Below are 15,602 nucleotides of genomic sequence, written 5' to 3' on the forward strand. Positions count from 1 at the left end.
CAGGCTGTATTTATCGTTGGTCGGCGCCGTTTTCGTTACGCGATCGAAATATCGTGCGAGGAGGAATCGGCTCTCTCGGATCAGTTACCGAGTTCGGCTGGTTGCGATCCTCGAGAAAAATGGCACGATGATAGGCTGTCGAGATTTTGGTTCAGGGTTCACGAAAATTATGGTCGACTGAATACGGGTTACGAAGTCAACATGACGAAGAGCGCCCCGAGGGTTGAACGTGGGATGAAGCGTATTGGCGCAGGAATTCATCTGGTTAAAAGCAATATAATTTAGACCGACTGCCCGTGCTACATTTACGTGCGTTGGAAAAATGTTGCGTTTTTTTATCTCTAGAAAAAATATAAAATTATATATATATATATATATATATAAATTTAATTAAAATCCATAAGTTGATGAAAGTCGAATCTTTTCATGTATTAAAACAATTTTATGAAGACATTAATATTTTTATAAGAGATATGGTTTCGAGCATTTATTAGCTTGCACGCGAAAAAATATCGCAGTTGTCGTGAATACATAATATCTATCAGATTTTTTTTAAGGGGGGATTTGTCTAACTTAAAGAAGTACGATCATCGTGAGCTTGCCAAACGCTACGAAAATTTCAACAGACTACGTTCCATTCCACATTCACATTCCATTGTGTGGAAAATGAGAAACTTACAACTATGCGCGTGACCCAATACTACAGTCAAGTAATATCACGAGTAAACGCGCTTGGAATGTAGTTATATTTTGAGTTTGTATTTAAAGCACCTACTTTACAAGTGATTTGCATATCGCGTCTAAACTATTTGCGCACGAATTCCTACGTCGTTCGAATCAAAACATGTATGTATATTATATACACATAAGCGCCGATTCGTATATGTATGTATATATGAGAGATAAATTCTTTGGTAGCTGCGCGTGTAAGCATAGATTAGGCATTTAATGGCATCATTGGGATCAATGTTGCATTTGTATGTCATCTTGTGCATTCTCACGTAGTTTTGATTTGTTATTCCCACATAAATATCTAGTATTAACAGATTATATTTTTTTCTAATAATTGTGAGTCGAATATTTGTTACCCTACATTTTATATTCGGAGATAGAAATATTAGTAGTTGATATTCTCGATTGCCGCAGCTTTTCGCGCCTCGTAAATTAACCATATTTCAAGATTCGATTACACCCGTCCGACGCCGCGAGGCTCGTTTGCATAGGAAATAAAGCGAGGAGCACCGCGGGAGACGGTCGCTTAACGAGTAACGCGATTTAACGGTAACGCGCCCTTTGTCACACGCATACGTTCCGTTTATTGCCGCGGCGAGCGCAAAACTTGATAAAAAAAAATTCTTTCGAGAAGAGTCCCCGGCCGCGATCGAGAGTCTGTAAGGCGCGCAATTTATTTCGAGCCCGGACCGACGATACTTACGCGAGAGAGCGGATTTCCGTTTTCCAATAAAATCTCTGTTCGTATATATCGTCTCTGCTACGCGCATATAGCGAGATTCCGGGCGAGAACAGATGCTCAGTCAGTGTTGCTGGGGAAAACATCACAAAGCTCGCAGTAATAGTTTTCCGTCGAGTACCACATTGCGTTGCACAACCGCTTGTATGCACGGCTTTGATCGATAAAAATTTATCTCGCATCCGGTTAAATTGACGAATTGCATTTCGTATACGCGTGTTACCTTTTGATGAAATTCTTGATGAAATATTCGCGTTTTATCTTCATGTAATATATAGCTATAAACATATTATTTGTTCTTATCTCTCCACGTTTCAGTTACGCTACGATAAATCATCGAAGATGTAGGTATGTACATAAAATAGAATGTCTTATAAAAGGAACTGATGTCCTTCCAATTTTACATTTAAAAAATTTCGAGTTGATTATTTGTGTGTGTGCGTGTGTTTTAGTAAGAATTCTAGAAATATAATTAATTTTTAAATACATATTTTTCCAGGTCAAAATATAAATATAATCCCTGCAGTAGGGATTATTTGGATATAAACAAAATTATTAAATGTTCAAAATAATTAAATAATTAAAGAGAGAAGGAGAGAAATATTTCACAATAGAATATATTAATGTCATTTCATAGAAATTGGTGGCACAATTGGACTGTCTAAAGCTAAAACGAAAAAATTATTTTGTATCTGTAGCAAAAGAATGAGGTGGTTCGATATTCTTATTAACTTCGACTCTCATGCGTGATCACATATTTTCTTTTTTAAAAGGATCCTATCGTAAAAGATGGAATTCTCTTAAATATCCAGAAATCAGTTGGTGGTGAGGATCCCTTTTTCTACTTTCACATAGTAGCCGAAGAAATTTACGGCATACGATAAAACAAATAGAATTCAGAGGGTATACTATTGTAGTTCAACGCATTTTAGGAGGGAACGAAAGTAGTCAGTTCGCTCCACTGACCGAATTTTGCTTCCTTTTTCCATTTAAAACCTGGGTGTCAACAGATATGAACTCGTGAATTGGAGAAAGAATTTGGGAAAGAATATTACCTAAACGATAGTTAAAGAATACAAAAACTGTTATAATCGATAGAATAACCTGCAATTTTTAACGGAAACCTTTTGCAGGTCTTTTTCTACTGAAGATAAATGATATTTTCGCAGGAAACCGAATTTATTTTTGCGGCAGCAAGAGTTTATAAGTGTCGTAAATTTTCGAAATATATTATACGTGTTAAAACTCTCCAACCACTAACCGAGGAATGCAGGTTTTTTTCTATTCAACTTTTTTTCTATTCAACTTTATAGCTTTATTCGACTGAGCATTGACACTAAAAATTGAAACTGTAATAAATATGTGTGGTCATAATTATCTTTCAATTTACTTTGAAACATGATCTGTGAATTTGATGTCAAAAATAATATCTCTCTTAATTTTTATGGATTTAATAGCATACTCGTAACGATTTTCCACACAAATCTTTTTTTCATACAAATATAACATCAGCTACATTTTCAACTAAATGAAATCAATTTTGAATATTATTCTCTTGATATAAAATATTACAAAGTATTACATTATATGAACATGAAAAATATCCTGTTATAAAGCTCTCTTTTTAATTAACGTACCTAATCGATACAAACACACAGACGCAAAAATAATTTTCAACATATTTAAAAATGTTAATCCGCACAAGACAGAAAAGTTTTCGTTTGGACGAAAAAAAAAAACAAAGAAATCGCATAAAATTCAATTCAAATGTTACACGATGAGAAAACGTCGCGTATGCGATAATGATGGCGGAAAGTTTCGCGATAAATTTTTCTTCGCGCGCGCGTGACGTATCTAAGGAAGTTCACACGTGACCCCGATGTCCAGCGCGATTATTCATGACGGGGGTGAAACTTGGTTTCTTTGACACAGTGACCTCGTCAATTTTCGGTGGAGATAGCCGGGTATCCTCCGAATGATTCGAGCCTCTTCCTGCACCGGCGGAGATTTACGGATGTCATAAAGTACTAAAAACGGTTACGGTAACTTCGCTCGACGTGGCAGTTTTATTTGCGCCATACATTCGGCGAGCGACGGCGGCTGAGCGTCTACCATATCGTCGCTCAAAAACGTACAAAAGTAACAATGAAACGTGCGATTTCGCTTGAGCGCGTCGAAAGTTTTGCCGGGTATACCTACCTACGGGAGCGCAACTTTTCGCGAACATCCCTCGTCTGTGCATGCCTCTTCTTGCGCCCCATACGCGCTTTACGCGCGCTGTACGCGGGAATGTATATATTTCCACCCCAGACAGACAAACCGTGCGCCACTTCCTCTTTCATAAATAAATATGAGCTTAGCGTCTCAGAGTATCGTATTTGTCGACGTAAGAAAAAGAGAAAGGGGACCGGAATGGCGGGCAAACAGCGACCTGCGAGAGAGGAAATATCTCGACATTCGTCCGACAGTATAGATACAGCGTCAGCCACGTCGCTGTCTTCCTCTCGAGCGAGCCATCGTATCGCGATTGTGTTTTCATGATCGTTTTTTTTTTTTTTTTTTTTTTTTTTTCGATAATGTACCTTACAACTTACAACTTTCCTGAGAGACGTCGTTAGATTTCCAAACTTTAATCGAAAACAGAAGCAGGAAAGTTGCTCCGAACACGCATTGGCCAGGTTTTAATCGTGGAACGGGGCAAAAAAATGACGTACGAGAAAGAGGGATGATTTTTTTGCCGTTAATGAAGCTGTCCCTCTTCTGAAATGGTCGGACATTAGCGAGTACTCGGTTAGCCAAGTGGAGAAAAAGAGAGAGAGAGAAGAGGGCGACGTTTTGCTCGCGCGACAGCGCAATTACAATAAAGCGGCGGCGTCTCTCGCGCTACCATCGCATACCTCTATCTTTCCATCTGTCTCTCTTTCACCTCCTGACGATCTCTGCCGCATCTCGAAGGGCCTCCTCCTTCTTCCCCAACGTGTGTTCTCACTCGCGGTAGGTAGAGAGCATAAGCGGCATGCTTACGTCGGTGGGGTCGGAGCTTAAATTAAATCCGGCTAATGTAACCGACGGGTATATTAGATCTCTTGTCTGCGGGCGCATGTCCTCCCTCTTTTGCGTACGCGGCCTCGGAGATTGGTCCTTGGAAGGGCAAGTAGACAGACGATGAGATTCGAGACGCGACCTTACGGGGGATGAAGACGAACATGTCAGGATGATCAAATCGCGTAATCTTTTTCCTTCTTCATTTTTTGATTCGCTTTATATTTATCGATTCTTCCATGTCGCGTTTGTTAATTTTCGGGAAAAAATCTTTCTAAGACAAATTATTGAAGTGGATTGCGGAGAGAATGTTAAATTCCGCATTATGGGACGACGCGGGATCACGAATTTCGATGCATAAATCTTAAGCTTTCGGAGAACAAAAGAGCGTGCTTTTTGTAATTAACGTGCTTTCTGACACGTCGTTGCGAACATACGCCGGCTTTGGTACCTCCAAAGGCATCTGTATGCGCCGTCTATATGTGATATCCACAGACGACGTGTAGGCGGAAAGATTGGCGGAAAAGGGAGACGCGAATAAGAGAATGAAACGGAGATAGAGAAGAGGATCAAAGAGAATCCGGTGGAGGTGACGACGTTGTCTACCGGCGCCGGAAGCTTCGTGATCGAATCGTTAATTAGCACTCGCTCCCAACCCTACGGACTCTTTGAGAGCACAGCAACTACTTCTCTCCCGTCGTTAATGCATTCGGATCGAGTAAATCCATTTTAAGCCCGCTACGCCACGCCGCTGTGTGAAGTTTGGGAAGCAAACTTGTCGAGAGCGATTAATCGTGTTTATTTAAAGATTTACGGCGTGACCGATTTCCCGATTAGGCTAGAAAATATCGGACAAGCCGAAATGCATGCTGATGCATTTAAATTTCCCGCGAGCGAGGAGATCAACTGCATGTAATTAAAGTCCTTTTGTACTTAATTAATTGTCGCGCGATGATAAGCGTAAAAAAATTTATTACATTGATATAATATAATATAATGTATAACGTAATTTTAGAAATAAAATACTTTACGTAGTACTTATTATACAGGGTGTCTGATATAAGTTGTTACACCGAAAATATACAAGTAGATCTTCTTTTTCCTCAGCAAAAATATCGAGGCATCAATAATTTTCGAGTTATAAACGATTGAAAATAAAGGGTTTTTCGCAAACTAAGCCTCGTGGAAATGAAATATTAACAAAATCACATTCTCGAATAATTTCAAGTAGAGTTTACTTAAAAAAAATTTTAATTTAAGGTTTAATTATAAAGATACATATGGCAAAAATTGAGAACATGCAAAAAATGATGGTCTCCCTCGATATTTTTGCCGAGGAAAAATCATCTCTAAATAACGAGATCCACTTGTATATTTTGGGTGTGACACTTTATGTCAACCACCCTTTAATATGTATACTATAGTGCTGTATATGTGTTTGTGTAAAATGTTAACTTGTCCCGCGAAAATAAATAGATATTTATCGAAGTGTTATTAGAAAAAATGATGACAGCGGCGTCTAATGCTTGTCAGACTGTTGCAATCGTTCCGCGAAAAGGGATTTTGTTGCGCGCCCATGGGTGCCATAAACACTAATTCGAATCCCACCGGCTTGCCCCCGGGATCGAACGAGTCGGAACCGAAAAGTGATAAGACACAATATCTCACAATTTCGCGAGATCTTTATGGGTTTTCACGTCCGGAGCGCTAATAAATTATTACGAATGATGACGTCTCTGAAAATTTACGATCGACCGATAACGTTCCGTCAGTCAAAAAACGAATAACGATATATCCGTTTTCATTAACTCGCACACCCCTCTCCCTATAATCATCTACGTCAATTTATATCGATTTAATACTGCGGTGTGATTAATGTTTACATTTGCGATCAATATTTTCCGCGTTACTGTACAATGGATGGACTAAATAAAATTAATCGCTTGCATTTACTTGATTCGTGAAAAATTTATCGCGCTAGCTCTCAGAACGGATGCATAGAAACTGTATCTGTATCGAAATACATTTTTATCAATTCCGAGCTACGTGTACCATATCAAAAGCTTGATCGATCGTAACAGCAAACTACATAAAAACAAACATATACATATATAATATATATATATATACATATATAACTCTAAAAATACATTAAAAATTGTTTTGAAAAGTTATTTCAATAACCCAGCACCCCTCCACCCCCGTCGAAATACTTTGGCAGAGGTGTATACGACCTTATAGTTCGGTCGCTTAATTAAGCGAGCCGCGCGCGTATCCGAAGGGTGGAAAAAAGATCAATAAAATCGCTAGTCTACGGGGCGACCGCATTCATTCGCCACCCCATTTCTACAACATATTTTGCAACCTCGCCCCCATATACCGGCCTTGGCTGACCTCCCTCCCTTCCGTACGCTCTGTTCGTCGCCCCCTCGCTCTTTACCAGTCTCACGTGCTCGTTTCGTTCCCTCCCTTCTGTCCACCACAGGGGTGGTGAACCGGCGCGCGCCCGCCAGGGTACGTCGATCCACCACTAGATGGTGACGTAGGGCGAAGGTATAAGCGAGAAGAAGAGAACGCACGTGATCGAACGAAGACGCTAGACCGTATGCGAGAGAGAGAGAGAGAGAGGGTCTCCTTCCCTTTCTCTCTCTCACTCGCTCTTTGTAGAGCCGCGCGGGTTTACTTCCCCTCTCCATGGCGCGAACCCGCCGACGACCAACTGGAGTTTCTCGTCAGCCTGTCAGTTAGTGCCGTGGCGCCGTGACGGTACGGTGTTAGTTGGTACGTCGTTCCTCTTGGGCTGGTCGTGCGCCTCGTATGAAGGGACGGACGCGTCGCACGTTTCCTAAATGGGGACCTCGTGGGGACCCGGTGTGAGAAAATACGCGGACCACCGATAGCCAGTGATAAATATATATATATATATATATATATATACGCGCCACCGGTCGTTTTGCATTTTTCTAAATGGATATTTTTTCGTGAATACTCATGTAGCACATAGTAGATTTTGTGTAATCTTATTTATAGAGGCTTGTAAATATAGCGCGAAGCGTCGAGAAGTGTACGAGTGAAATTTTTGTATTTAAATTTATATCAAGTGAGAAGGAAGGAACACACGGGAAGAGACGGAGGATCCATCAGAGACCAATTGTGATCGATGATTTCTTTGGTGCTCTTTAGTGTGTGCGCGTTTCGTCGCTGATAATAGAACATCCAGGCGGATACGCGATATATACAGTGATAAGGTGAGCACATGATTTTTTTATTCTCCTCTCGTATCGCATCCCTCGATACCATAATGTCTCTTTAATTACTTACGCGCGCGCTCGTCGAGCGACGAACGTAAAAAGTGGAGAACGGGGCACGCGAACGCAGCTGCGACACGAAAATTGTCGAAGGGAAAACCGCGCGGGCGCCATCGACACGATGCAAAGCAGCGTGTAATTCTCGATATCTCTCTGTAATTACTGATAAATTGCCGAGTATAAATCATTGATGCGGGAAAACAACGAGTTTCCGTCCTACTACTGCGGAGCTTGTGCATTACACTGTGCGTTCATTACACAGGTTCGCAAACTCGGATATTTTTAAATTACGTTAGTAAACATATTCCATTAAAATTATTTGCAATAGCTGTTATAATCACAGGAAATATATAGAATTTTTTAAAACATACTCTTTAGTAATTTTTGTAAAGAAGAAATATTTCTTTTCTCTACTTTGTTTTGAAATGGAATAGAGAAAAAATATTCGAGTAGATTTTTCTATAATACATCCGCCTTTCAAGATGTCTCAAGGGATTGAAATTTTAGACGACTTCATTCTTTTCTAATCCGACTCTAAGACTCCATTCGAAATCTGATTTTCCTTTTCATTCGATGTGTCATTGTCGCCTCGTCTCTCATTCTGAAAATGATCTGATGAGAAAGCACGAAGCGTTCCGTGGATTTCAGACTCGGGATAACACCGATTAATTCTGTAAGCTCCATTTCCGACGAAGAGCGAATGTTAGGAAAAGTCGAATGGAAGGAGATAAAGAGCGAATAAGGTGGATTAGCGAGAAGAGACCCTCGAAGGGTTCACCAACGACTGTTGGCACGCGGGAGAAAGGGGACAAATGAAATTTCGTCGCGGCAAATTGTCCGAAAGCGATGCCACAGAAATCACCCCGACGATTAACAGGAGATCTCCTAAGACTTGCTAATTTCCTGCTTGAAGCACTGGGATAGGGAGAGGTAATATCAAATCGGAACTCCCATCCATTAGCGCGGCAATCTATTTGTTGGAGTCGGCTTAAATCCTCCGAATCGAGACGTGGACTGGTTCGCCAAGAGTTCTTTAATCTTCAGCGGCGTTTAAAATACGACTCACGTATTTCCGGATCCACGTACTTTCGAGGTAGCAAAATAACGCAACAGGCAATGACGGATGAAAGAGAGCGAAGGAAGTCGAACGGAATTGGAAATGGTCCAAGGAAGCCTCCATTCCTATCCGATTTCGATTCCGACCAAACCAGTGCCAAGTTCGAGTAAATTAATTGTACGTGTGTTTACTGCCAATTACCGAGATCGTTAATGCATTTGGACGAATTCCCAGTGGGCTATTTTCTTCGCGAAAATACATAATGTCAAGTGCGCAAGTGTTACAGAGAGCAAACATAGAGAGAAAGAGAGAAAATCGTCATCATTGCGTCTCATATATCTCGAAGCTTTCGGGAATGGGAACACGAATCGGGAAGACATAAACTGTCGTTATGAGAAATCGAAGATCGTGCCTTATACCGTCGAATACCGAGCGTGTTCGGAGAGTCGCTCGATTTTAGTGGGAATTTAAACGTAGTCGGAGGAAAGTAGGTTCTGAATATTGATAAGGAGATATGAATATATTCATAGAGGCTAACAGTTTATTTCTGCAGTCAGTTCGATTCGGTTCGCATTGATCACTCTTCGATTCGTGTTAGAACCTACCTTTCGACGGTAAATTCGAACGATTAATATTCCTAGATTCATGTTTCTTTCGTTCCGTCGGGGATCACGAAGGAGTTCTTCGATTGCGAAACCCAAAAATCTTTCAATTTCCTTCTCTTCGTTCCTTCGACGTCTGTTGATTAGTCGACGGTCTACGACAGCGCGTGCCTGACAGTCTGGCGACCTTTAACCTCGACTCATAATATCTTCATTACGTCCCAAGTCTTAGGAGATCTCCTGTGAATTTTTCGAACGGTTCCCTCAATGATTTTGCAACGGGATTGATGAACCGATCCAAGACGATGTCGATAGATGACGATAATAAATTATTACATTTAGTTATTATTAATCTCGCACGAATGACAGTTTGACGATAGATACTTTATATTGTTCGTCTCGCATTATCAAAACTGTAGAGATGATAAATTTCGCTGGCTCGAGTATGCGTAGAAACGATAAATTAATATCGGCGCGGTAAATTTTCCGCGACATAGACAGTGACGTTGCCGAAATAATCGAAATGCTAATTATTCATTTGCATAATTAACGCGAGTGCAGTAAAGCGACCTCCGGCGCAACTATGAACGGTCCCACATGCCATTGGAGATTAACGGTAGCGTACGTCCTCTGTTAATGTTCATTTTGAATATTAACTCCTCGGAAATGAACGTGCACGATCGTCGAATCATTACGGGACCGAATTTAACGCGGCTGGGTGAACCGCGCATATGTAGCCGCCACTATGAATTTCCAGCGCTATCATTTTCAGAATCGCCTGCCGCTGCCTACGAGTGTCGTGCAGAATCGCGATGACACCGTCATCATCGTAAATCTCCATCGTCACCATGGCTATCTATTTAATTGAAACTTCCTACACTGTCATGCATTCGCGCCGTTCATTATGTTACGAGTAATAATGGTGTGTAAATTTTATGATATACGCCAATCACACGTCGCGAAATCCGCGGAAAATCTAATATAAATTACTACGCACCCCGCTCCAGTATATAACTGTGCAAAAATATCAAGATACGATAAAATCAAAAATAAATTTTAAAGAGAATGTATTTTAGAGCAGCAGAGTTAACGAATAAAATATTATTCTTTTTTTTTTTTTTTTTTTGTAATATCTTTATTGTATATCAAAAGGAACTAAAAGGCGAAAAGCGTGTTGGAAATGAAATACAAATTCCTGGATTTTGCGTCCATTTTCTACATTCTCCGGCGTTCGTTTCCGAAGCATGCCGTACGTCGTTCACGGTCAATTTCGAAAAAATCCTGGCCCCTTCGTTTTAAAGAGGATCCCCGGTGTTTCGGACGTGGCTTCTCTTAAGCTCGTTTCCCCGTCGGTGTCCAAACACGAAAACGAAACAGCGGGAGGGCGGTAGGCACGATGATGGCTCCGCGTCAACGAGAACGTATCAGGCAGCTGCCGGCCGACGGATTCAAAGGCGGTTGGGGGTCTCTGCACCTGATTGCCGGACATCTATCTACCCCCGGACAGAAGGTGTAGAAACTCCGTGGGAATCCACCACTCTTCCACCACCCTCTCACGCGTAGTTGTTGCACAACAGTCGAATGTCCACGGCCGTGAGATAATGGCTTTCTAATTGCCGCATGCGATCGTATATCCCTATCGTGTATTTTATTTCCCACCAAAAAAAAAATTGGGAAAGAAAGAATAAAGGGTAAGATGAAAAAAAATGTAGTAATAAAAAAGACGTCTTATTGTTAAGAAAGAAAGAAATTTAAGCAACAATGTCGTAGAAAAAAAAACGAGTAAAAATGATTGCTTTTACAATTTATTACATTTTCCGGTTTGGTTCATAAATAACGTGCACGTGTGCGATAAAAGGGAAACGAGGCTGATTACAAAAAAATTGACACTTTGTTGGTTTGACAAATATTTGATTTTTTCACACTTGCCACAATTTTGAAATTTATTAAATCAAAATATCTATCGGCATTTTTTAGTTGAATTAAATGATTGCTGCTTATTAAAATCGACCTCTCGATCTATGACATCTAGCCTTGGAATGTGCTTAATAAAGTAGAAACGTCGGGCACGATTCTAAACGAGGAAGAGGGAAGGATGATCGTTTAAAAAATGGTTTAATCAGAACGCAAGTGCAACGATTAACGGTGATTTGGCGACCTGGGCCATTTGTTAGATCAGGTTGTAACGATCATCGCGTGGACGTTGTTACGCCGTTTACGAGATCCACGGAATTGGCTTACTATCGGCTTAAGTAAACTGATTATAAATTGCAAACGGTTTAGAACGCAGGTAGAACGCGGCAGATGAAGAACGAGAAGAAGGAAGAGGTCGTGTATCTCGACCTCCTTCTCGGCAGCAACTCATGTTGCACCTTTCGCGCGTATAACGTCGTGGTTTTAAATGCCCACGCGTGTTTGCTCGCTTGCTCCTTCTTCTCTATCCTCTTCTGCTATTTTTTCTCTCCGTCTCTTTCTCTCTCTCTGCTCCCTTTCGCGACTGTGGAACGTGTCAGGGAGACCAAGAGAGTGAAAGGATAAAATATGCAAGACGACATAATGTTAGCTCCTGAGGGATACACCTGACGTAGGAAGAACGCCCGGAGTGTCTGTACCGAATATATCCACCCTCGGGAATAAGCGACCTGGCCCATAATTCATTCTAAATACTTGTATGCTAATAACGATGCCACGGCGCAACGGAAATTTACTATTCCCAGGCGTTCTCCGGTAGTCTTTCCTCCTGCTTGTCCTCTACCTTCGTCCTCCTTTTCACTCTTTATATATCCCTTTATTCCTGTCGCTCTCTTACGTGAACCAAACCGCCGACATTACCTGCGTGCTCCCTTTTATTCGCTGCTACCAACCATACCAGCAGCCACTGCAAGATGTGGTTCAAAGAAGCGACATATTAGCTTTACATTATACGGACGGTAGAATTTATGCAACGGCCGCGAGATCCGTAAGGATCATAAAGTCCATTATCTCGATCGTTTATCCACGATGGCGCGCGTCTCCTTTTTCTCTTTTCCCATTGCCGTGATTTTCTTTCTGGTCCGCGGCCATGAAAAGTCGGCGGAGAAATTGAAATCCTTCTCTATGGATGTCCTGCGAAAAACGGACGACAAAGATCCATCCGCTGAAACAGTAGATGCACTCCGAGAAACTTCGTGGTGTATACGACTATATATTTCGATTTTATATCTCCCTCTCATCCCTTGTAACAATGGCATAAAGAACGTTCAGAGCCGAAAGGCAGGCTAATCTGTTATATTTTGGAGATTTCGACGATTCAAAGCTGGCGAATATTTTGAGATTATCAATGAAATATACATATATGTATATATGATTCCGAATTTTATTTTATTATTATTCTTTATAATATTCATGAATATATAATTAAGATTTATCGAAGCTTGTAAATGCACTCTTTACCATTTCTATTTACAAAATTAACTCACACATCAATTTATGTTTTTTTTTTTACGTTCTAAAATAAAATAAAAAATGTAGCATTATTTCTGATTCTTTTTCTCTGTAATTCGAAAGGATATAAAAACTTCCTATTCAAAAAGATATAAAAACAGCTTCCTGTTATACTTATCTACCATTTACGATCACGAACTCATTTATTTCTCGAATGTGTCAGTTTATGTATAAGAATCTTGACATTTTAACAGCCTACTATTATTCATATTGTGAGTTGTTGTCCATGTATCGTTTGCAACAAACACTCTGTACTTTGAAAAGCACTTTAAATGCAGAAAAGTGCATTTTTTGTTCTTTGAATTTCTCCTCGAGTTTATATTGATGGCATATCAAGTTTCAAATCGTTCTCAACACAACCAATATTACACGCGAATATTTATATCTATTGATTTCCTGGAAAATATGCTAATCATCGTATGCAAGTAAGAATTTTAAAATTACAAGGCGCGAATAAAACGAGAAATGTATGGTATGGTATTTTGAACGCTGTTACGCCACAACTTATTAAAGTCTCCCGAACGTGTCAATTCGCGTGACCGTCTTAGTCATTACTTTATGCAAATTGCAAATTATCAAAAACCGGATGTCGTAAGCGTATAAGAAGGATAAAACGTTTTCTTTCTCTCGCCGAAAAATCGGTGACACGATCGAACCGGAATGTGTGCATGACTATAACAAGGTTCTCTCCATCGCGTCTCACTCTGAATGCTGCACTAACGAGTTCGGTCGATAAATTATTTCATAAAAGGGAGCATTTTACGGGATCCATTACGCGGCGGCGTTCGAAATTATAATTTCCGTCGTGACGACTTTATAGAGCCAATCGCCATGACACGAGTCTCTAAACGTTGCTCATAAGCTACAATCAATTCCGTTTATGACTATGTCTCTGCGTGCGTGCTCGCATGGCACTGTGAAATTTCTTAACGTCTATGCGGCGTTCTTAAGGACCTTTTTATCGCAAGAACACTCGATGCATGTGACATACTTTTGGAAGTCATTGTGATTTAAATGCTTTATTATTACATTGAGATATCATTGTTAGATACTAAGTCCATGTGAAAATATTCTCTTGTATCACACGGAATTGATTGTATTTTAATAACTATATTCATTATTTTCGCACAGATCCAACATGCATTCGATAGATAAATATTCATTAAATAACTTTTCAAATATTTATATTTTACTAATAATTTTTTAATTAATTTCCGAGACCGTAATATTTAAATGTACTGTTTCATACAGAGTAATTTAGTAAAATCAGTTGCCAAGCATTGTTTTAATGAAAAAATTCTCTGCATTTATTCAGATTTTATTTTTTATATTCAAACAACGCGATATATATTAAGTCAGAATAAAAAGAATATTCATTATCTTTGAACGATCTTAAGAAATGAATCTCGCGTCATCTTATTGCCAATTAGTACCGACGATTTCGCGTTTCATTAATTCCCTTTTCGTAAGCCGTTCTCCTCTCAATCCCGTTGAAATTCTTTAATCAGCAATACCACAAGGTTCGCAATTTAATTGAACCGGAATTTTATGATCACACATCGCATTCCGTTAAACGGAGACGATAATTTAATTCGGACGTAAACGAAATTAATTACCACTTAGGACGCTATACACAGACGCGTTTTAAGAGTTTTTAAGGCACATATCGACGGGTCGTAAGTTTCGGCTTATCCGACAACGTGTTTAATTTAATCCAAATTTATATTCCAAAATGAAACGCGTCGCTAAAAACGGGCGACAATTTAATTAAACCTAAATTAAGTTGACAATCGTTTACAGTATATACCGGATTAATGCTATTACGTCTCGTCGGTGGTCGCTGCCACGGAATACTGAATATCCAATTTAAAAGTCTTAAGAAACTTAAACTCCCTTTTCTCTCTCCTTTTCGTAAGAAGCGCGGAAAAGCGGGTACGCTCTCTCTCGTCCCTCAAACTCATCCACAGAATAATAGATAAAGCGTACTCTTGCCTCGACACGTTTGCGACACTGGGGAAGAAAGTCTCTCTCCTCCGGCTTATCGTCTGCGTGAAATTAGCATGCAAGCCCGTTCGGAGCGTTCCTAAACGTCGCCGCGAGGTATAAAACATTATGTACCAACGGAAGAAGTCAAGGGACGACGTCGCGCGTGGCAGGACGAATTTTCAAACGTCGTGCGGGGGATTGGCTACCGCAGCCTAAACCATCGCCGCCGAGAGACATTATTACCCTTTAATATGCGCGGACATCCTTTGTGCCTTTTGAGGACTCCTATCCCTCCCTCGACATTTTTGCCGCCAGCTGTCTGCGTGCCGCTCATCATCAGGCATACAAAAAAGCGAGAGCAAAGGGATATAGTGAACGCGTGTCGCGAAGGGTTCGGAGAAGGTCCGAGAAGGAGGGGATAACGCAAGAGGCTGGACACGCAGATGAGAAGTGAGGGAGAGAGTGGGTTTAGATGAAACGAGAGGAAAAACTCCACGGACCGGGTTAGCGATAGGGAGTAGGTAGAATAGATAACTAACCTCTCCTTTTGCTGGATGTTGCTATCACGCGGACGCAAGAAGCCTCCCTCTTCATTTCGTATTCCATTTCATTCTCGTATTCCCTTTTGCCAGACTCATCATCCATTGTCAACT

General features: G+C 40.5%; 1 protein-coding gene across 5 annotated transcripts in view; it reads left to right on the forward strand.

The window, feature by feature from the left end:
- Positions 1-15,602, forward strand: part of LOC114941714 (discoidin domain-containing receptor 2) — a 146,330-nt gene that overhangs the window by 42,391 nt on the left and 88,337 nt on the right. For 2 of the 5 annotated variants that reach the window (XM_085487069.1, XM_085487071.1), the window contains exon 1: positions 7,248-7,761. The exons of the other annotated variants lie outside the window; for them this stretch is intronic. The gene's annotated coding sequence lies outside the window, so the exon portion shown is untranslated. Of the gene's footprint in view, positions 1-7,247; positions 7,762-15,602 lie in introns of those variants that run through there. 5 annotated transcript variants of the gene reach the window in all.

The sequence above is a fragment of the Nylanderia fulva genome, unplaced genomic scaffold (genome assembly GCF_048542155.1).
Source record: "Nylanderia fulva isolate GAGA-0341 unplaced genomic scaffold, ASM4854215v1 Scaffold5, whole genome shotgun sequence".
In the NCBI taxonomy this organism is placed as follows: Eukaryota; Metazoa; Arthropoda; class Insecta; order Hymenoptera; family Formicidae; genus Nylanderia; species Nylanderia fulva.